We start from the raw sequence: 22,583 nt of genomic DNA, 5'->3' as shown, positions 1-22,583 counted from the left end.
GACAATTTGGCCAATTTATACGCCTTAAAAGGAATAGCTCAGATAAAGACACATTTGAAGCTGAAGCTGCTATCCTGAGCAAAAAACTAAGACAAAGAGGCTACCCAAAAAAACTAGTGAAAAAATCAGCCAAAAGGGCATCCAATAATAACCGAGAAGCCCTATTAGAACAAAAACCTAAAAAAGCTAAAGAAGATCGTATTGTTTGTGTAAACACCTTTTCGGACCAGAGTTTTAAAATCACCAATATCATCAAAAAACATTGGAACATTTTCAACACAGCCACTCAATCCATACCGATGCCAATAGTTGCCTTTAAAAGAAGTACTACTATAGGCAATTGAGTTAGCAATAGCAAACTGAAAAGCATTAACACTCCAGACCCCAAATTGACCACCCTATGGGGCCTTCCTAATGCCACTGGACACTACCCTTGTGGTTCCTGTGGGGTCTGCAAACTTACCTCCAAAAGCAAAGATTTAGATATTGGTCTTTCAAAACGCTGGGTCCAAAAAAACCTGACTAATTGTAACACAGAGTTCGTTGTTTATTTAATCACATGCAAATGCGGACTACACTACGTGGGAAAGAATATTCGGAAAGTAAAGACTCGTATCATCGTATCATGGAACACCGAAGCTGCATAAGAAACAAGACTGATAATGCACCTCTAGTCGAGCACTTCACTCGTCAGCAACATAACTACGAAGACTTTACCTGGACAGTACTTATGTCCCTAAAAGGAGTAATTCATGAAAATCGCGAAAAGAAACTTTTGAAAATGGAACAGAAAATGATTTATACACTGCATAGTGATATGACAGGTCTGAATGAATCGGTTAAATGGCACAACATCTAAACTCTCTCCCCCTTTATATCTATAGGAACCGCCCCTCCGCTCCATCTAACTCATGTACTACCCCGAACTATATAGTGAGATTCTCAAATTCCCCTTACACTCCCACGGGTAACCTTAAATGCTTGTAATCACCATTAGATAGCCTACGTCTATCCACTATAGGATTCACTATGAGCCCTTTAATTTAGCATAACCTGACTAGTGTAGCCTATAGATTCTCTTCTCTCTCTGATGGAGGTATTACCACCTTCCTCCACACTGTATCTTCATACCTTTATCCTGTATCTCAGAGTTATACTATATGACAGCTGATCACCAGTGATTTATTGTCCGGTCTCAACACGGAAAAGTAATGAAATACGTTCATGATTTTTTATATTTTATATTTGCTATCTCACACCTTACACCTTTCAAATACTCGCCTACTTTAGAACCTAGTTTATCTACCATCGTGCAATACCCTCCGTTTCCATCTCTAGCGTATTTTATACGCTATATACATTTCGATCCAATCGATGGTCCATTCAAAAATGGCCACCGTATTCACCCACTCTTCCGCGTCAGCTACGAGGAAGTTAATATGGAGAAAGGACTCCCGTCTCCTTGACTACACAGTATCCATCAACGCCTTCGCTCTGCTAGATGACCCCGTTGAACTATCCCCGTCAGCACCAGGCAACCTAGCCTCTACCCGGGCTACATTAAGTTAGCGATTTGGCTCTCGTACAAGCCGCCGTATCTATAAGGTTATATTTGCCTTTACGCTCCCTATTCCAACCCCTCTCTATTTCATTATTTGTCAACAGCGTTGCTACTGGGGATCGCGGTTGTCTGCCCCTGTTCATAGCAATATTATTTCTGACCACGCGGACGTTCTACTTGTTTAAATCTACAGGTATGTTTTCATGCGGTTTAATGTCAATACCCTCAATGTGCACAAATATTAATATACCGCACAGGAGCCTGACTACTAACTATCACAGGAGTAAACTAACTCCCTTCCACACCTCCCGTAATGTAGACCGCTAAGATTACCACTCTATTGTTGCTTCTACTACTCCACACTGCATGTCACCATCACAGTGAAAACCGATAGCTACCTCTGGGTTGATTTTCATTCACAGTTTAAAAATTGGGTACCCTAGATCCTATACCTTTATGTCTTCACCCTTATTCAGACTTATTTTAAGTTTACCTTACAAAGCGGTCCCCTCCCTTGAGGACCCTTTGAGACTCCTGTATAACCGCAGATTTTTGTACTTTTTCTCCCTAAGTAATGACACTGTCCTATGGTGTTTTACCGCGCTTCCTACCATCACAGGACCCTAACTTACCACAAGGGCTTTCTCGCCTATATTTCTCACTTAAGATCGGTCTATACTTTCTTATTGTATTTAGTGAACACGGATATATAGCTCTGACTTATAAGCAAACAAAGTTGCTTATACCATATTATATGTTTTGTAGGAAAGAAACCTCCTCCTACTCATACTTACCTCTCGAAGTAAAGAGCCCCCAAAAGCACCATTTCAGGTAATTATTCCCTGTAATTTGGTACGATAGTTCATTTATTTGAACTCCTCAAAGCACTAAAGCTATCCTACATCTTACCCTTTGTTTTATGTGTTTTTAAACCCTACAGGTGCTATGAGACAGACGTTTATCCTACCCCTGATCCAATAGGAATTAGGTTTTCACGTACTAACCAGCTCCTCCTGATGAATGTTCTATACCTATGCAGAAAGAACAGAAACATGTTGAGACAGTTCTCTGGACTTAAAACAGAGATTTAAATCTATGATATAACAATCCTAATAGAATCTGGTACATCACTACTTGTTTTATATGTACCAACTATATGTATATGTTTTGTGAAGTTGTTTTAGCTTGCACTGATAGCCTGTTACGTATTCCTTGTTTTAAATTGGATGTGAAGTACTGCATTGTGGACCATTGAATTTAATTAGATGTTTTAACTCTCTGGATTTATTATCGAAAATGATGTTGACCTTTTAATAGTGACTGGTCCCCCCTTTCCTAGTTCAAGTTCTACTCTAGCACCTATACTAGCTTTGTCTTCCATTTTTATAGTAGCTCCTCTGAGAACCACCAGGTTAGCTGGTGGGCCTCACAAATTATCGCCTTAGTCAACATTACGATTGGAGACAAGACAGCAAAGCTTCTGGTCCTGGTTCAGGACAACGTGCCTGCGAACATTTTGTTGGGAAACGATTTGGTCGAATTGGGGATGATCACGGATGGTCTACCCATGGCTGCTGTGGCAGTCACCCGATTGCAGCTCACACAGGGTTCGGCTGCGAGCCTGGTACCCTTGCCGACGGGGAAACCCAAGGCACAAAAGAAAAGGAGGAATAAGAAGGCCAGCCCAGTGGAGGGAGCCCCTGCTCGACCCGCTGTTCCGACAGCATTCATGCTCCAGACGGGGTGGGTCCAGTGGTAATTCCCATCTCGACTCCTGTGGGAGACGAGCCAGAAGACTTTCCTGTGGGAGAGGCTCTTAACCCGGAGGATCATCCCGTCCTTCAATGCTTGTTGGCTGAAGGGGGACCCTCCCGGGCAGACTTCTGTAATGGACAGAGAGAGTGCCGCTCTCGCCAGTGTCTGAGGACACAGGCCCTGTCCCAAGCAAAGGAGAAGTGCCTAGGACATTTCGGATTTATTGGGAGGGTGAGCTCCTTGTTAGCGAGCCCACTAAGCCTGAACCTGGTGCCCTCAAAAGTTGGTGGTACCCCAGGTTTACAGGCCCTTCCTGCTGCAGTTGGCGCATAAGGTGCCCTTAGCTGGTCATCTTGGGACCAAGAAGATGAAGCAGCAGCTCTCGGCCCATTTCTACTGGCCACGGATGGGAGTAGAAGTGGAGTCCCATTGCAGGACCTGCTCAACTTGTCAGTAGTCTGGCAAGACTGGAGGCAAAGTCATCGCCCCACTGCAACCATTTCCAGTGGTTGGCACACCGTTTGAGAGGGTGGGCATCAACATCGTCGGTCCCCTTGACCCTCCCACATCAGGTGGACATCGGTTCACCCTAGTCTTGGTAGATCATGCCACCAGGTACCCTGAGGCTATACCCCTTCAGACGGTTACGGCCAAGGTGGTTGCCAGGGCTCTCCTGGGCATTTTCACCCATGAAGGATTCCATAAGGAGGTTGTTTCGGATAGAGGATCCAACTTCATGTCAAGTTACATGAAAACTATGTGGAAAGAATGCAGAGTAACTTACAAATTCTCCACCTCTTACCACCACCAGACCAACGGTTTGGTTGAGAGATTTAACAAAACTCTCAAGGGCATTTTAGGCGCTTTTGAAGAGCCCCTCAGGAAGACGTGGGCTCTTCTCCTGCCATGCCTGCTGTTTGCTTACAGAGAGGTACCTTACGAGGGTGTTGGTTTCAGCCCCTTTGAGTTCACTTTGGACATCCCGTGAGGGGACCCCTCGCCTTGATCCGAGAAGGTTGGGAGGCCACCCCTCCAGGTCCCGCCAAGCAAGGGGGGACTATGTGTTAGGCCTCAGGTGGAGGATGACACAGATGATGGGTCAAGCAACAGCAAATCTTAAGGCCAGCCAGGAATTGAATAAATAATGGCACAACCTTAAAGCATCACAAGAGGATTGGACTCCGGGACAGGATGTCCTTGTGATGGAGCCTACCAAGCCTTGGATAAATGGACTGGACCCTTCAGGATCATCTCCAAGATGGGCAAAGTCAATTATCTGGTTGACATGGAAGTCTCTTGGGTAGCCCCTCAGATATTCCATGTTAACAGGCTCAAGCCTTTCCACAGGTGGGCCGAAGTCTCATGTCTCTTGCTAGCTTCAGGGCAAGAAGAGGATGAGAGTGAGCCCCTTCCTAATTTGCTACATAGCAGCCCTCAGAATGGCTCCGTGGAGGGAGTACATCTCTCTACCGATCTGACAACAGAGCAGCAGAGGGCTGCATGGCTCTGCTCCGGCAGTAAGCCTCTCTGTTTTCACTGACACCAGGCCTTACACTATGCTGTAGGCACGAGATTGACACTGGTGACAGTGTGCCTGTCAAAAGCAGGTGCTACCGTATGTCAGATACCGTCAAGAACCACATCCAGGCTGAGGTCGCCAAGATGTTGGATCTGGGTGTTATTGAACCCTCAACCAGTCCGTGGTCCAGTCCTGTGGTCCTTATCCCCAAGGCAAGTACCCAGGCAGGTACCAAGGATTGGAGATTCGGTGTGGACTACCGAGGAGTCAATGCCGTCACCAAAAATGACACGCACCCACTGCCCCGGGCTGATGAGCTTGTGGACACGATAGGTGCTGCCAAATTTGTGAGCACCTTCGACCTTACCTCAACCTATTGGCAAATATCTGTGACGGACCATGCCAAGGAAAAGATGACGTTCTCAACACCAGAGGGACTCTACCAGTTTAGAGTCATGCCTTTCGGGTTGAAGAACCCACCTGCCACTTTCCAGAGGTTAGTCAACCATGCGCTCATTGGGCTGGAAGCCTTTTGTGTGGCTTACTTAGACGACATTGCCATCTACAGTTCCACTTGGGAAGTGCATTTGACGCATATGGATAAAGTGGTGCAGGCGTTACAAAGGGCTAACCTCACTATCAAGGCCACCAAGTGCCAGATAGCTTAGGGGAAAGTCACGTATCTTGGTCATGAGATAGGAGGGGGTCAGATCCAACCTCTCCCTACTAAGGTACAGGATGTACATGACTGGGAGACTCCCACTACTCAAACCCAGGTGAGAACCTTTTTGGGCCTCACAGGGTATTATAGCAATTTCATGCCAGACTATGGAACCATAGCTGCACCCCTGACAGCTCTGACTTCACGCAAGCAACCGAGGAAGGTTAATTGGATGGAAGACTGTCAGAGGGCCTTCGATGGCTTGAAAAGAAGTATGTGTCGGGCATCCATGTTGTATGCGCCCGATTACAGCAAGCCCTTTATCGTTCAAACTGACGCCTGCGACACCGGAATTGGAGTGGTCTTGTCCCAGTTAGATGACAAAGGAAGAGAACATCCAATCATATTCATCAGTAGACAACTCAAGGGTAGGGAACTTCGGTGGACTACTGTTGAAAAGGAATGTTTTAGTATAGTTTGGAGCCTTGAGCATTTTAGAACCTGCCTTACCGGTTCTACCTTCAAGGTCCAAACAGATCATAAGCCCATTAAGTGGCTTATGCAGATGAAGGGTAAACACTCGAAACTGCTCAGGTTGTCCGTTAGTCTGCAAGGACTAGTCTTTACCATTGAGCACAGACCCGGGAAGAGTCCCGATAACGCAGATGGCCTTTCCAGAAGGTATTTTGACCATCTGGATGAGGGTGCCTATCCCGTGGGAAATTAGGCACCCTAACCTCAGTCTGGGGGGGCGACTGTGATGCTGGAAATACATCGGAGGGACAGGGCCTCCGTATCCTTGTCCTTTATTGCTTTTTATCATGTGTTTTGTCATGTTTTCCGTGCAGGAGTTCACATGAGACTGCTGGCGGTGCAACTCTCTCTCTTTTGGTTTGGTGAATAGACCCATGGGATACCCTTATGGCACCCATGGGTAGGGGTGCAACCCTGTGCCCCTAGTGTATGTTTGTGGGCACCTGTGTGTGACCCACAGAGCATAGTATGGGCTGGTGGCCGCTCCGTGCTGAAATGCCTGGTGCCCTGAGTGTCCTCCATTTTGGGATGCCCAGGCCCTGTCATTTGGAGTCGGTAGATTCCGGATGGAGACAAAATGGCCTCTATGGCCTCATGTCTTCCATCACCTTTTACCTTGATCTTCCCGAAGTCCCGTGAAGCCCTCCTCTGTCCTTTCCCCCTGACTTGCTGTTGGTGGAAGTTCCATATATGGTAGTGTGGGGAAGTGCTGACCAGACTGGCTGGAGCCTTCTCAACGACCGTATGTTGTGGGTACGCCTGTGGGTGGGACCTGGGTGAATGGAGTATGTGACGAATATGCATTCTATGTTGTGGCTGTCTAGTATCTGGTGGTTGACACAATGGTTGAGACAGCCCTGCCCGAAACCGGTATGAATGCAGCTTGGAGTGTTGAATGGCTTGGTACTTGTCCCAATACACATAACTTGTTGTGAGTGTCTGGAGAGAAGTGAATGGCTTGAATGCCCTGTGTGCCTGATTGGCTGCCTGCCTGCATGAATGACCGTAGTCGTGATTGGATGCTTGAGTGTGACCCAGCAGAATGAATGGGAGATCATCAGTACCTCTCACTGCTAGGAATCGTCTTCAGAAGCTGAAGTCCACTATGACGAGTAACTGGAGTAACTGAAGCTTGATCTTGAAACCCTGCTGGATGAGAAGAATTGCTGTTGCTCTCCTTCACAATCTGAAAGCTGCTGTGCTTCAAGAACTGACCCAGAGAGGTCCTGGTAAGGCGCCCTCTTCCCAAGCTATGAGGGACCATCGTGCACAGCGGATCTTTTCCTAAGCTCCCTGGTAGACAGACCAGAGACAGGCTACCGACCTGATGTGGGGATTGCTATGGAACTCCAAGGAGAAGCGCCCGGACTGTTGTCCGCCACTGTTGACGACCGCTGTCGCCGACTGGAGCCGCCAAGCTCCCATTGCCTAAGAACTTAAATGATCCAAGGACGCACTTGTCCGCATCGTCGCTGCTAAATCATGCTGGAGAAGGCCTGACCGTCGACGCGCCGAGGAGCATTCACCGGTGGGTTTCCCACCACCCAAAGACCACAGAGATGCTGACGACTCGATGCCCTTGCTGGGCCACAGTTCTTCAACTCTTTGCGGTCCAGAACTATCAACACCAAGGTGCCCCGCACGCCTCTTCCTGGCAGGACGTTTACGCTTCCCCGTCAACGAGCACTGCTAGGAACGACGCAGCCACTTCACCGTTGTAGCTGGACCTGTTCTCCGTCGGATGTTCGACGACCCGTGACTCCTGTCTGAAAGGGAGGACACTCAAGAAGGGTTGTCAATTTCCCCGATGAGGAACGCTACAACGACAGGTACTTTGGGGTTGCAGAACTATTGGAAAGTCTAGTGGGAACAATATATGGACTGGGCTTGTATGTTTCTCCTACAGGATGCCCAGGGGGGTCGGGGGGGGATCTCCACACAGAACTGTGTCTAGGTAGCAGGACCAGTATTCTGCAAATTGCTTAACCATCTTGCTTTCCTTCCTCTCTCTACTGCTGGTTTCCTCTTTATTTTGATCTGTGTGTCATTCTGACCATATGCACTTTAAGGAGATCGAATAATGTTAGTGGTACCACTTTAGAATTGTATATATTTACCAATGTTGATTTTCGGAGTACAAAGTGAGTTATCGTGATCGTGCATACAACCTTGAATATTATTATATAAATACTGTGTTTTAACCGATACAGTGTGTGGACATTCCTTTGTAGGTGCTTGGGGACTACACTGTACTTAAGAACCAGCTTGCATCACCTCCTGAGAAGCTAGCCCTTGCTTGCTCGACCACGATACCAATAATAGAGAATCTTGGCGAGGTCCTCTGTGCCTATCCTCTACCATATAGAGAGCGTAAGTACAGACCCCCCTCCGGTCTTTACAGTATGACCTTGAGAAAAAGGCTGAAGTTATAATAGTCCTTTTAAATTACTAGTAAATCTTTAGGTTAATTCAAATAGGAGCTCTGCGTCCTTCATGCCATTTGTCTCTCTCAGTCAGTGTTTTCATTTGTGTCTTTGAAGTTGGTTGTTAGAGGTGCAGGGTGCAGATCATACATATAGGATGCATTTGCTACACAGAGATCCCCCACTGCAGACATCTGGCATCCTGTGTTCTTATATGAAGGTGACTACCTTTTGATCTGAAAAGCTCCTATTTTCCTGTTTTTCTTTCTTTGAGAGTTCAGCCTTCATTATAGTGCAGTGTTCTCACTTTATCCTTACATCCAGACATGTACCAGCCAGAGTATTTGGCCTGCTCTAAACTGCCCTTAGAGGCAGCAAGTGTGGCGAACACTTGGTTTCCGACACCCTTAGCAGGGCACTCTTTATTGCAGTTGTAAATAGCTGGGGGATGTAAAAGCCAGGCTTGCAGTGGGTGAGTTACTTGTGAAGTTTGCCCACCAACATGCCAAAAGGGTCTGACTTGGGCTTAAATTAAATGTTTTAACTTGCAAACACACATGCAAAGCCGCTTTGGTGTTGGTGTATAAAAATCTTGTTTTTCATGTGAATTTCTTCTGCCTTTGTAAAGTTAAAATGTTGCTTTTCCCTTGCTAATGACAGGTAGGCCTTTTTTCACATGACCCTTCATTTCCGTTAGTTTGGGGTCTTTGATTACACCCCACAGTAGGTTTAGATTGGCAATGTAGAACCGCCTTTTTTTCTCAATCCCAGGAAATCCAGTACATTTTATTTTTAATAAAACACTGTCCACAATCATCTCTAAAGATAGGTTTTAACAAATACAAGTATACTCTTTGTGCGCCTACTCAGGTTGTTGAATGGAGATTAGGTGGGCACCACGGAGGATCCTCTTTTCTTCTTTTTTTCTTTTTTTCTTTTTTTCAAAAAAGATATTGGTTTTATATTGTTTCAAAAAGTATTTGCTTTTATGTGGAGCTTACTGGGTCAAAAAGGTCCAATGACACCCGGGCCTTAAAACAACTGTAATGACTTGAAAAACGGAGTGGAAGCCACCCTGTAGGACCCAGTGCTCACTGATTGCCTCCCGCCTGGAGGCTAAATTCAATACTTAAAGAAGTTTTAATAATTAAATTAGTTGATTAAATCTTGTGACTACATACGGTCATTTAGCTTCATTGGTTCAAAGATGCGACTTAAGCCATTTCAGTTTTCAAAGCTTTACTTAGATAATTGTGTTTGAGTCACACAATTCATTAGGCATTTTCCCAATTCCTCTACAGAAAATCACAGCTCATGCCAATGCATTTCAGTGACTCGCACCATCTTCAGGGCTACATTTCAACATAAATGATTGCAATAACATATATAAATAAGTTATAAATGGTAAATGTACACACCAGCAAGAAGTTAAGTTTCATCGCATAAAAGGAAAAAAGGAAAGATGCAACGTCAACGTTAGTGACCTCATTAGTGCAAAAAGTCATAGGTTGCAGTTCGTGTCTAATGCACTTTTACATTCTGTCATGCGCATACTCCGTTACCTTAGTTATTGTCAATATTTTGTCTCAGAAACAGTATAGTAAACATGCAGGTAGAGGCCTCTTCTACAGTGTTATTGATTCAGATACATTAAGAAGTGGGTAATAGACCCCTGGCAGCACATAGGCCCAGCTCAATCCCTCTCTCAGACTCCCTCGATTGTCTCTTAGTGAAAAGCCACATTGTCGGCCCCCTGGAACACCATGTGTTCCAGGGTTCATCACCAGGCACAGCAGCGACAATCTCGTTGAGAAGACACTACTTACATGGGCAGCATCTACAACAGAAGCACTCATCATGTAAGAGTGTTGCTTAATGGGTTGCCATCAGTGGAGGATCAGTGAATCATGCACTTTTACATGGGATGATGGGAACATGGTGATGCTCATTTTATCCTGAGTACATGTAGTAGTGTAGGTATACTATATTCTTCACACATGCAAAGTCCTCTTTAACTCCAAATCCAATGTAACTTATTCCACATGTTACTAAACCAACTCCAGTTACAAATGCGACATATGTACGTTTCTGTCGTAATGTCTACCAAACGTTAACTCCTGCAGAGATCACTCTTCAATGTGTGGAACTATCGACCAATTGAAAATAGGTAAACGGTGCTAATAAAGTACTGTCATTTATTTGCATCTCTTCCCAATTGTATACCTTATAATAAGCTAGTATTAGCTGTAAAGTACTAAATAGAAATCAAATCAAAATAAAACAAACACAAAATATACATTACTCTTAAAAAACGATCAAAGAAAAAACCTCCAAACACCTATTGCTATATCTGTTCCTTTGCAAATTATAATCCCTGTTGGATATGTTTCCCCTTGACCCAGGGATTGGAAATACTTGAATACTTTGACCATGATGTTTGCATGTAACTAATGTATTGCTGAACAGTACAAATTATGCACTGCCAATGAAGTCGAACATGAGTCCCGTGGTAAATGCCACTGTTGTATCTTCTTTAAGTTATTTTCCCCTTCTTTTCCGATACACTGTACCAATTATTTGTCAATGCCCAAGTGGTCATATTTAATTTGCAACACCCAATATTTCCAGAAAACATAGATGTGACATGCCAAGTACTAAATTTCACTCTCAAGACTTTCAATCCTTCCTCAGAAATCCGACGTTGTAAATTAAAGGTCCAGGGACCTTGATAGATTACTAACACTAAGACAAAGAGTGAAAATGAGACACAATGGTAGCATTCACAAAATAAAGTTACGAATACAACAACTATCCCACTTCCACCCTGCCCCACAGCTCACCCACAACCACATAACAAATGCCAGATGCCCCTGAATTGTCCATCCAACTCTGGCCCAGACTGGGCATGCAGCCGTGCCCCCCCTAGTACAAAAGCCCCCAGAATGTGTGAACACAAATGCCAGCATGTTTTGCCACCGATTTTTGCCTGAGAAGAACTCATTGAAAAATATGGGGTAGTGTGGTAAAGGGATTCAAGTAGTAGGGTGGTTGCGGAATCAATGGTAAAAAAATTGGGAAGGAGCCCCCCCCAAATGAAGAACATGCAATTTCAATACGTTTTCCAGCAATAATCAGTGCAAAAAAAAGCTTGCGATGGAGTGACATAGAACCACGCAAATACAACCACTGATCACAGTGTACACATATGTACTAATTTCTACGAATCCACCACACCTTCCAAAAAATTACACCATAGCTAGGTTATGGTATTTCTTCCTGTCCCAGATGCCAATTTACCACAGCCTCAAAACAGTTGGGTACTTCAACTCTTTCCAAAAAACTAATGATGGGCAGGGAATGGCCCCGAGCCTTGTTCCAACCCACCCTAAAAATGCCCCTTACATGTCTGCACCTGAAGCCTTATGGGGCCGAGTGCAGGAAATCTGACTTACTGACAAATGTGGATTCTTCTGGTCATTTCCACATATAGTATGCGGCTCTGCTCCCATTCCATGTCCTTATGACGCCTCCCAGAGTCCACTATAGGGACAATATTCTTAGAACATTGCCATGCCCATAGACATCTGCCACCCAAAGAACACACACACACAAAACAGATCCATTTAGCACGACTCCCTCCCTACTTCTGTTACTACTAAGAAAACCCTAAAAGGACCCACAACATGACCAATTACTAAGCACCACATATTTGTGAACGATGCTTTGCCGCCATGGACCACATCACTGACAGGACGGATTTTGACTAGAGTGGTCGTTTGTCGTTTTATATACATTTATTTCAGACATATTAAACCTTTCGGTCATCTGTCCCTCAGCGTCGCCCCAAGCAATTTCACTGACATTATAAGCATGGGCTCCCCACTGGTGAATCCCATGTCTCCTTTCTTTAAAAGCAGCACATTGTTTGTTAATGGCACCATTTCCACAGAGTTTTTCTCAGCTTCGCATTTCCCAACAGAACACATCGCTGCTTGAGCTAATGGCCATGACCCTCACCTACGGCCACTGAACTGGAAAACCTTTGTGCACTGTTGAGCACTGAAAACGTCCTAATACCTGCAGCATCGTGTGTTGCAGCTCCCACGACTACTATTTTGAAAAGGTCCTACTGCACTAATCCGCAGTGAAAACAAACGTAAACAGGACATCGGTTTGGGATACATCCAGTAGTTGCTTTCAAAAATGTCAAATATCTATTTACTGCTAATTAATATTTGCAATGCTTCAAGAATACACTCATTGGTTAGACAAGTCTTTTTTTTTTGCTAATCAAGCCATCTGCTCGTCTGTTAATGTATCTGCGTCTACACACAACCTTATGAAAGATGCGCAGATGGGAAATTATGACCGTTGGTAAATCTGCACTGTAAACACAACTGTCAGCTGTTTATCTGATTCAACCAACATTTTCTATGAGGATTAAATGATTGAGAAGCATATGCCTGCCCGCTTTTGCAACTAATGCGGTTTTTCTGATGGATTCAAAAAAAGTGACGTTACACAGGATTATCTTGTGTTAAGGGGGAAGCACACGAGTGTCTGCTCGGTGGAAACGGTTCCCTTACCTATGAGGGCATCTTCATCGCAAGGATAACAATTGGGCACACATGCACCTCTGATGCTGTCAACTCGTATGATAAAAGAGCAATTACACATGTACGTCTCAGTCTGAATGCGAGCCTTCAGATTATGATTGCTGGGCACAAGATTGCACCAGCAGTGCAGTACTGCCTGCTAAAAGAGCACAACCTGATCGACCCTATCAAACAACCCGGGGGCAACTTGTTCCCAATTATTGACCGTTATCATTTCAACAACCAAATCTTCCTCTGCGCCAGCCCAATATCAAAACGAAACAGAATATCCAGGCCTGCCATACAGCACATGGTCATTAATGTATTGTAATAATGCAAAGAAAGGCAGATCCCACAATATTCAAACAATTGTATGTGTACGAACTAAACTAGCACCTAAATATGTCCCTGCCTGCCTACACAGCAACAATGAAATGCTCACTATGCTCACACTCCATTTCATACTTTCAATAAACCAACGCTAGCTACATATATAGCCATATAACTTCTGCCAGCAGCCTATGGCTAGAATTACTGCAACCTCTTTGGTTTGTCTCTTACTATTATAAATACTGACAGGCAGGGACACCATTTAATCCAAATCCTAAGGGTAGTGAAAGTGACATCACATGATCTTTGATCACAATGCCAGAGAAAGTGATGCAACGTGACCTGTGCCATCAATGTCATCATTAAGTTCCAGAAGCTTCACAAGACCGTCCATTTCTCTTCCTCCTTCCATCTCCCCCTCCCCTGTATATGTCCGCTTCTGCCTGTTGACTGGCTGCCTGGTTCCTTCAGATTCTCACAGTGCACCAGGCCCTCCTTGGCAAACCCACCCCCGCACTTGGTCTCCCCTGACGCCCCCCCACCAACCTGCACTTGCCCTCTGGGCTCCCCCCTCTACATGTGACTGGCTGGACCTGCACCTCTTGAGCCCTATCAGCCCCATCCCTCACACTTAGCATGTGAACATTCTTCCCTGCACTCTCTGCATTACCCTGGCACTGTCCACATGGCCTCCCCTGGAACTTGCTTAACCCATGGGCCCTTCTGCCCTGACCAGCACTTCACCTTCCCCCGCACGTCTTGTTATTGCAATTGCACGACTGGAATGTTACAAGGCCTAGTAGTACCATTTTTTTTCCTTCTTCCTTTTTTCCACCTCCCCGCCTCCTGTCTTGGTGTGCCTTGAAACACCTTGTGTATAGGCACCTTATAAATACTCAATATATAAACACATTTTTGTGTTAGCCATATCTTGCATTTAGCCTAATTGTGTAAGTTACCCATAACTTTCTCTTAGCCCCTTTGTGTAAGTCAGTCATATTTTGCATTTAGGGTAATTGTGTAATGTAGCTGTGCTATAGCACCTTGAAGATTTTTCTGCGCTAGATGGAATTACCATGAAAAATACTTCTGACCTAATAACTGGACAGACTTAAAGAAGATGGTAAAATACTGCTTCAATCTCACGAAGTAAAGCAGGGTGAATATCCACCCATCAACTCGACTCACGCAGGATCACACAGTTTTTTCAATCAAAGATAGTATATATAATGCTAGATGAGTCATCTATGACATCATCCTACGTGGCAAACTTTTAAAACCTATCAAGAAGTGGGATTGGATTAAGGGAACAAGCCTACATATAGAATGCATGTGTTAGTCTCTCATTGGCGGCCCTTTGTCTGTAGGACACACCACAAACTACTTCTAGTCACATGGTATAAAGCAATCGTCACAGCAGTGAATATAGCAGCAGACTAATATTCTGCAACATTGTGTGAAAAAGTGCTTAGAAAAAAGTGCTTAGTAGCTATTCTAATGGTCTGGAAACTGAAATCCAACCTTGGACATTCAACTTGTTACCAGCACATACATAAAAACAAAACCTAGTGGTTGGAGATACAACAGCTCTTCCTTAGTTTCCCAATTAGGCCATTCTCTTTCATCGGTAGGCCTCTTGCTAGTGTCTTCTGTTTGAAGGTTGACCTTGCCAGTCTGCACAGTCTCGGGAAATCCAAAGGAGTGTAGGTACACTGTTAACTTAGCTCCAGGCCCAATGAATAGACCTTGTTTGCAAGCTCTTCATCACGTGTTCTAAAACCATTAATTTGTTTATATTGACATTGCTTTTAACCTTATTTGATTAAACGTTTGCTGGGTGCAGTCCTTCTTTTACCCTTTAGAGACTTGCTCATTCTATCCCATATTGACTTTGTGCCTTCTAATCACCCAAAATGTGGCATCAGTAAATGTTTGTGCTCCTCTTAATCATTAGGAAAGATGTCATTGCACATGGTCTGCTCATAGACTCCCTTTATGCTATTTCATCATCTCCTGAAATAAAATCCTTGGTTCAAAGACAATGTACTCCTCTATTTTGAAAGGAAAAATGGTTCTGCATCGTCTCTCCACGTTTAAGATCCTGGGCTTGTGTTTTTGAGGTAACTGGGTTGATTGACATGAGCCATCTTGCATCTTGTTCTGATGGTAGTCCTAAAGGTTAAATATATACCTCTCCTGAGCAAGCTTTTATGTATCCTTTCTACTTTGCGTTTCAGCTTATTTACAGTTATTGACCAGGGAGCCTCTTCATTCTTCTTTGTATTTGTAAAGTATTCTTGCATTGTTTCAACATGAGTTCATATATCTTCTTCTGGACATTCTTTTGCTTTCAAATTACTTTTTTTAACGTACATCCATATCGTGCATCATTTTCTTCATTGAAGCTTTTCGACAAGTCAGCAATGGCTGCCTGAGTGCATTGTTTTTCATACAGTCAATGTGCTATGGACATGTTGCATGAACTTGTGCATGGGTTCCCAATTGTAGCTCATTGTCTGTTACTCCAATAGGGTGGGGGGCAATTACTAGGAAGAATGCGTCCACTTGCTCCTCTACATTCCCCCCTTGTAGGCACTTTCTCAACCAGACTCTTCACCTCCTCTTCTGCAATTCCTGCTTCATCTTCTTCAATCATCTCATCACATTTTCTTTTCTGTGGAACCCATATTTTTGTCTCCACCCTCACATGGCCAGCATTCTATATGCATTCATCCACACTCCAGGTCATCAATTGACAATCTCTTGCTGTTGCACAAAATATTCATCCGCTCACATATTTTTTCCGATCCTGGTGATAAGAGAATTTTGTTCCTGGAGGTGCACGAGAACTCTTCTTTATATTTTCCAAGTACCTTCTTCTGTTTGCATCTGTTCTCCAGTATGTGTACACATGTCAATCATTATTTTCATTGCAATAGCTTTTTTGGCTGTTTTCTGGCATTGTCCCAAGATGATCCTACTGAGACAGAATCCCAACATTACCAATAGTAATATTGCTGTAATTAGTTCGAAATAATTTGCCAACCAAGATGGAATCCATCCAATCAATGATGAAAACCAATCATCTCCTGCTGTTTTCTCAGTTTCATCTTCCATCTATGTATGCAAGGTTGTGGGCATCATAATTGCCTCTGTCAATGTCCCATTGTCTCCATCATGAGTAGGTTTACATGTACAGCAAGAAGGTACGACCTTGGCGCACACACCTCCTTCCATTGATGTCATCAGATCCAGAACATACCTGTTCTGGCGAGTCATCAGCCTGATGGCTCTCAGTTCTTCTTTCATTGCATTGAATCCTTCTATTGTTGCATTGATTGCCTGCAACAGTTCCCATCTTGTAATCTGGAGCCACTTGACCTTTACTGCCATTTGAAGTCCTGGTATGAATTTAGATGTCATCATCATTGCAGTTTTGCTGAATAGTTTGTACTAATCTGGAATGTTGTTGTAAGATTCTATGGACTGTGATGAGAAGTAATGCTCTCTTTTTAGTTGACGAAGATTAAGTGATCTTTTCCTTCTGTTATATTTGTTCATTTTCAGGAACTCTTCAATATGGAGGTCACTTTGGGCAATCACTAGTGCTCGGACATGTACATTCACTATTGAACACACTCCCCCCTAATCTTTAGGCCCAAAATAAGCCCAGAATCGAACCATTAGAACTGCAGTCCCTCCATTAATTCCCAGTACTTCAATTATTTCTCCACATCCTTTATTTTTTTCCAGCATAGACCTTGCCATCATTCTTGAATCAGGTTTTCGCATTCTTCACTTGTAATTTATGCACTGGTCCTGCTTGGTTCTCAACCCAGATTAGTAGTCTTCAATGATTGGCCCATGATGCTAGGCATTCATCATTCACCTTCTGCACATTGCTAATTCCTTCTTTCTTCAATAAGCGGGCAGTTCATGATAATAAGACATCTTCCCACCCATTGCTGGTTGCTACATGCCCATACACCAACAACTGCATTATTTCCCAGCATGCAGGTTCTCCTGATTTTTTTAGTCATGTCAGAGCAATTTTTTCTCTTCATATCAACAACTGGTATCTTCTCTCCAAATTTGGATGAATACATAAGCTTTTTGTTTGTCCACCCTAATCCACACTCCATCTGTTTTGTCTTTACATATGTATCTTCGTATGCAAAAGTGTCCTGATCATCATCTTAAAGTTGCCCACTTCCCTTTGAATTGGCCTCTCGTATTGCAGGCTGCTAAATGACTGAGACATTGCGTATCATGTGGAGACATGTCTATTGCTGTATATCAGTTTTAATCATAAGTCATACATTTATAGCAAGAATTGTAAAATGATTGCCAAAACAATTCTTAAAACAATGATGCCATTTTTCGGATCCCTGAAAAATGTCACTATATTCGTATTTCTTCTTCTTAATGCTGTATAAGACTGAATTATCTAAGAAAAAACAGCAAGTAAGAACGTAAGGATAATTGGCTACATAAAAGCTCAAATATTGGTTTCTCTCTTTGATTATTCCATAGTTTTCTCTATTCCAGCTCTAGAGAATACATTTCAACATTATTGCATCTAAATTAATCCATAAACTAAGTCTAATCTAAAAATGTTTTGTTTTCTTTATCCAGATTTTTTATAATTGATTTTGATTTTGTGGTCCTCCTTTGCTGTTCTTCTCTTGTTTTGCTGTGGACTCTTGCTTCACTGGAATACTTGCTTGCTCGCTTGCTTCGCTGTGGGCACTTGCTTCATTGGAAATGGGTGCAGGAGAGGTCAATGTTGTTTCTTTTTTATACGGTTTGACATCATCAAGCCCTTCTTCCTCTTATTTTAACCACAGTAGGGCTTATGTCCTCCACCTGACATGGGCCTTCAAATTGAGGGCTACTCCAGGTGCATACTAGCACTTGGTCCCCTATTTATTCTGGCAATGCCTTTAATGAGTATCCCAAATTGTTAGGCGAATTGTCCTCTTTGTTTACATTTGACCCCTCCTGTTGACGCTTGATCTGTTGAGAAATAAAACAAATATTCGGAGTCATTGTTTTTAAATAATCATGCATTTCATCACCTAGTATCCTGCTACACTGTGGGTGTCTGTATTTGCCCTGTTCTGGTGGGGGGTGAGGTGTCAGAGGGTTCCTCATTCGACATGCAGTCACCAATCCATTGGGGTGTTAAATGGTGATTTGAATGAGGTTGATTCCTCGGTGCATATAATGCAAGAGGTAGGCAATGTAGTAATACATTCTTTAGTGTTAACTTTAGCTTTGCAATACATTTCTTCAAAAGTTTATTTAATAGCACACATATTCCATTAGCTTGTGGGTGATAGGCCAAAGCAAACCTAGGCTTAGTGGATAATATTGAGACTATATTTTCAAAGCGTTCATTCACAAAATGTGGTCCATTGTCAGACTGCAAAACCTGGAAAAGAACTTGCAAACCAAAAACGTTGTGGCATATGCAGCATCAGGATGCATGCACAGTTCTGCTTCAATCCATCTAGAAAAAGGACAAACTACAACTATCATGTATCGATAACCATTGCATGTTTGCAATATATCCAAATAGTCTACGTGTAGATGTTTGAAGGGGCCATTAGGTTTGTGGATTACTGCGCCCACCATTTGCAGGGTGTGCACTGGTGTAGATTCTTGGCACACAATACAATTTACAGTGAACTGTGCCACCTGCTCACTGAGATTTGGTATGAACAAGTCTTCTGCTACAGTAGCTGCTAGACTCTCTCGAGTCACAGTGGAGCTGCTCCAATGCTACTCTCAATAAAGCTAGAGGCATAACTGGCTTTCCTGTGCTATCCGGCCTCCAAATTGACTCAGTGGGGGAAAAAGAATAACCCTGATTTTTCCATGACTCCGTTTCTTCCTGTGATGCTCGTCCTTGTATCTCAAATAACAGTACAATAGACATCATATTAAATCCTTCTTTAACCAACATGCATCAACCTTTCACTTTTTTAACTCTTTCAACTCATCTTCACACATAGTTGAGTAATATGCAGCACGTTTGGCCTCTATGGCTTTGTCTTCATTCCCGCGAGAGATGAAGCCTGTTCTTTTTAATGTGATGCATATTTTACGATGGCTATGGTTGCTGGGAAGCTTAAGGCTTCAATAAATGTGTCTAATAGCCCCGCATATTGCACTCGAATGACGTCTGCGTGGAGGAAGCCCCTCCTCTTCCAACATGGTAGACCTGTATGTACTGTTGATGTCGCAAAGGAGGAGTAGAGTACACTGTTACTTCCCCATACTCAAAGCTTTGCAGTTAATCAATAAGCACAGCTAAATCTGCAACCTGCACTGAATAGGTTGGTGGTAGTCATCTGCTCATTAGTATTTCAAGGGTGCCCTCGCGGGTCATCCTTACTACTGCCGATCCTGAATGTCTCACCCCAGTTTGTTGGTCAATCTTGGATGAACCATCAATGAAAACCACTGCCCTTCCTTCCAGAGCATTCTCTCTAACATGAGGAATATAATTATAACATTCAGTGTAAGTGACACAATCATGCACAACATTATCTTCTCCCACTGGTTTAGCTATAAACATTGCAGAATTTACTATGCTACACCTTACAATTTTCATTGCAGTGTTTGAGATATTTACTTCATACCCTGATTCTCTTTGGGTGGTCAATGTGCTCTTGGGTTTCTCTAAAATTGCAAATAATGCATACTCGGCAAACAGAGTTACAGTACATCCCATCGTTCTACTTGAAGCCTTTTTCTATGGCAAAAGCTGCAGCCACCAAATATTGCTCACACAGATAGTGTCCTTTTATAACTTGATCTAAGACTCCACTGTAATAAGCTAATGGTTTATGACCATGTCCTAATGTCATCTTTTGAGTAAGGACTGCTGTCATGACCTCTCCATTTGAATGAAATAATAAGTACAATTCTTCAATATAATTTGGAATCCTAATACAGGAGCTGTGCTGATCGCATTTTTTAATTAATTAAATCCTTCACTCATGTCCTCTGTCCACACCAAGTTAATCTTAGCCACCTGCGCTTCTTTGAGCGCATTCTAGTGTGGTTGAATATATGTACTGTAGTTAAAGACCCAAGTCGTGCAGTAACTGCATAGACCTCAAAATTGCTGCCTTTGACTCACAGTGTTTGGCTGTACGGTTCTCATAATAGCTTCTGCTCTTTCAGCTGTCACTTTTTTCCTTTCATGCGATGTTAACTGTCCTATGTATAATACATCTTCTTTACATTACTGTAATTTTTCTTTGTCTACTGTGTACCCTTTATTGGCAAGTATCGTCATAAGTTTGACAGAGTCTTCTCTGCATCTCTCTTCTGTTTCACTGTACTCTGAAAGGTCATCTACATATTGAATAATGGTGCTTTCGGGCTCACCATTTCCTAAGTCCATCTGAAGGACTCTGTTAAAGACAGAGGAGGACTCACAGTACCCCTAAGGTATGACATGGTATGATATATTATTCATAACGCGCTAGTACACTAGTGTTTTGAGCATAATCTAGTATGTTTCAGGTGAATTGTTCAATATGAAATGGAAGTCAAATCCTGTGAGTCTTCGTGTAAGGCAATTGAGAAAAATGCATGTTTTAAATTGACAACAGTATAATACCTGGCTTTTGACAGGATATTGCATAATATTGTCAGAGGGTTTGAAACTAAAGGAAACTCTGCTTTGAATATATGGTTTAAAAAGCAAAGGTCCTGGACAAATCTCCACACCCACTCCTTGGATTTCTTAATATGGTACATGCCCATGTTGCAAAGTGAATCTGATTGCAAAATAGCTCCTGGTTTAAGATTAATTTTCACTGCTCCTACTCCTTTCAATAGGCCTACATTAAATGGACTTTTGGTCCATAAGATACTTGGCACATTTTTAATGTCTTCCTGAAAAAATGGGGGCTTCATTTTTACCAACATTGTTCTCTGAGGTATCGCTATGTCTCTCCCATGAAGCATCACTGTTTCTTCTCTTACCACTGCTGCTTCTAATTCCATCATCCATGGCAATTTCTGGCCTGAACAAAAATGTATCTGGCAGCCTTATTATTTTACCTGTTAATTTAGGTAACCATGATAGTAAAACATGCACTCCATATAAGAATATTTCCTCATTTAGACAAACTCCCCGTAAAGCTTTTGTTCCTGCAAAAGGTAGAATAAATTCCCTCACATTTATATAAAGTATCCCAGGGGTTGAACACACTATGACTTCATCATTGAAAGAAATTGTCATGTTAAGTTTTATCATTAGATCACATTTTAATATATTCCCTGGTGTCTGTTTAGAAGATAGCAATGGCCTAGACATGTCATGTTCACCTATAGAAATAGGTAATGTATCTGTAAATAGAACTAACGTTGTCACCCCAGTAAATTCCTGAGCATTCATGGCAATGCCTAAAATTGAACATTTTTCCTAACAAACACATGCACGAGTCACTCCAGTGTCCACAAGAAATGAGTATGTCTTGCCTCCTATTGTCACCTTAAACCTTGGTTACTCTTGGGGGTCTGGTGCTAAAGATACTACTGAACAAATCAGGTCATCCTATGGTCTGTCCTATTGCGGGTATAAAATCATCCCTGCGCCTGTGTAAGGATTTTCTCCAACCACAGTAACACTCCCTAGTTTAGGTTTAACTACCTGTATAGCTCCTGTGTCCATTTGACATTGTGATGCACCTGTCTGTTGCATTGGGATATATTGTATCTGTTGAGTGGGTGCCTGTTGCATTTACATAGGTGCTTGCTGTTGCTGCGATTGTAAAACTTGTGCCTGCTTTGGCGCTTGCTGAAATCGCTTTGCTAGTGGTGCATATGCCTGATTTCACGTGTGATCTTTGGCACAATATCCTTGTGTATCCCTGTTAAATTGTGGAGCATATCTCCTCCCCCCTCTTGAAGATTGCCAATTCTGCTGCGGCATGGCTACGCTACTTCTACATACTCTAGCTTTGTGCCCTCATTTTCCACAATTCCAGCATATTAATGATTGTCCACCATTAAATCCTCCACTTCCATTAGGGCTTTGAAATCCTCCGCATCCTCGTTGACGCCCATTCCCTCTGCCTCTTGGGAACATAATTATTCCCATTCTGATCTTGGCATTGATTTTGCTTTGAGAATTGTACTATTTGAGCCCTGTTTCCCTCATTGCTTGTCAACACTGCTCCCT

This window comes from Ambystoma mexicanum, chromosome 1q (assembly GCF_040938575.1).
Source record: "Ambystoma mexicanum isolate Mex_15411 chromosome 1q, UKY_AmexF1_1, whole genome shotgun sequence".
NCBI classification, from domain to species: Eukaryota; Metazoa; Chordata; class Amphibia; order Caudata; family Ambystomatidae; genus Ambystoma; species Ambystoma mexicanum.
The sequence above is the reverse complement of the archived record's forward strand: the minus strand, read 5'-3'. Positions refer to the sequence as shown.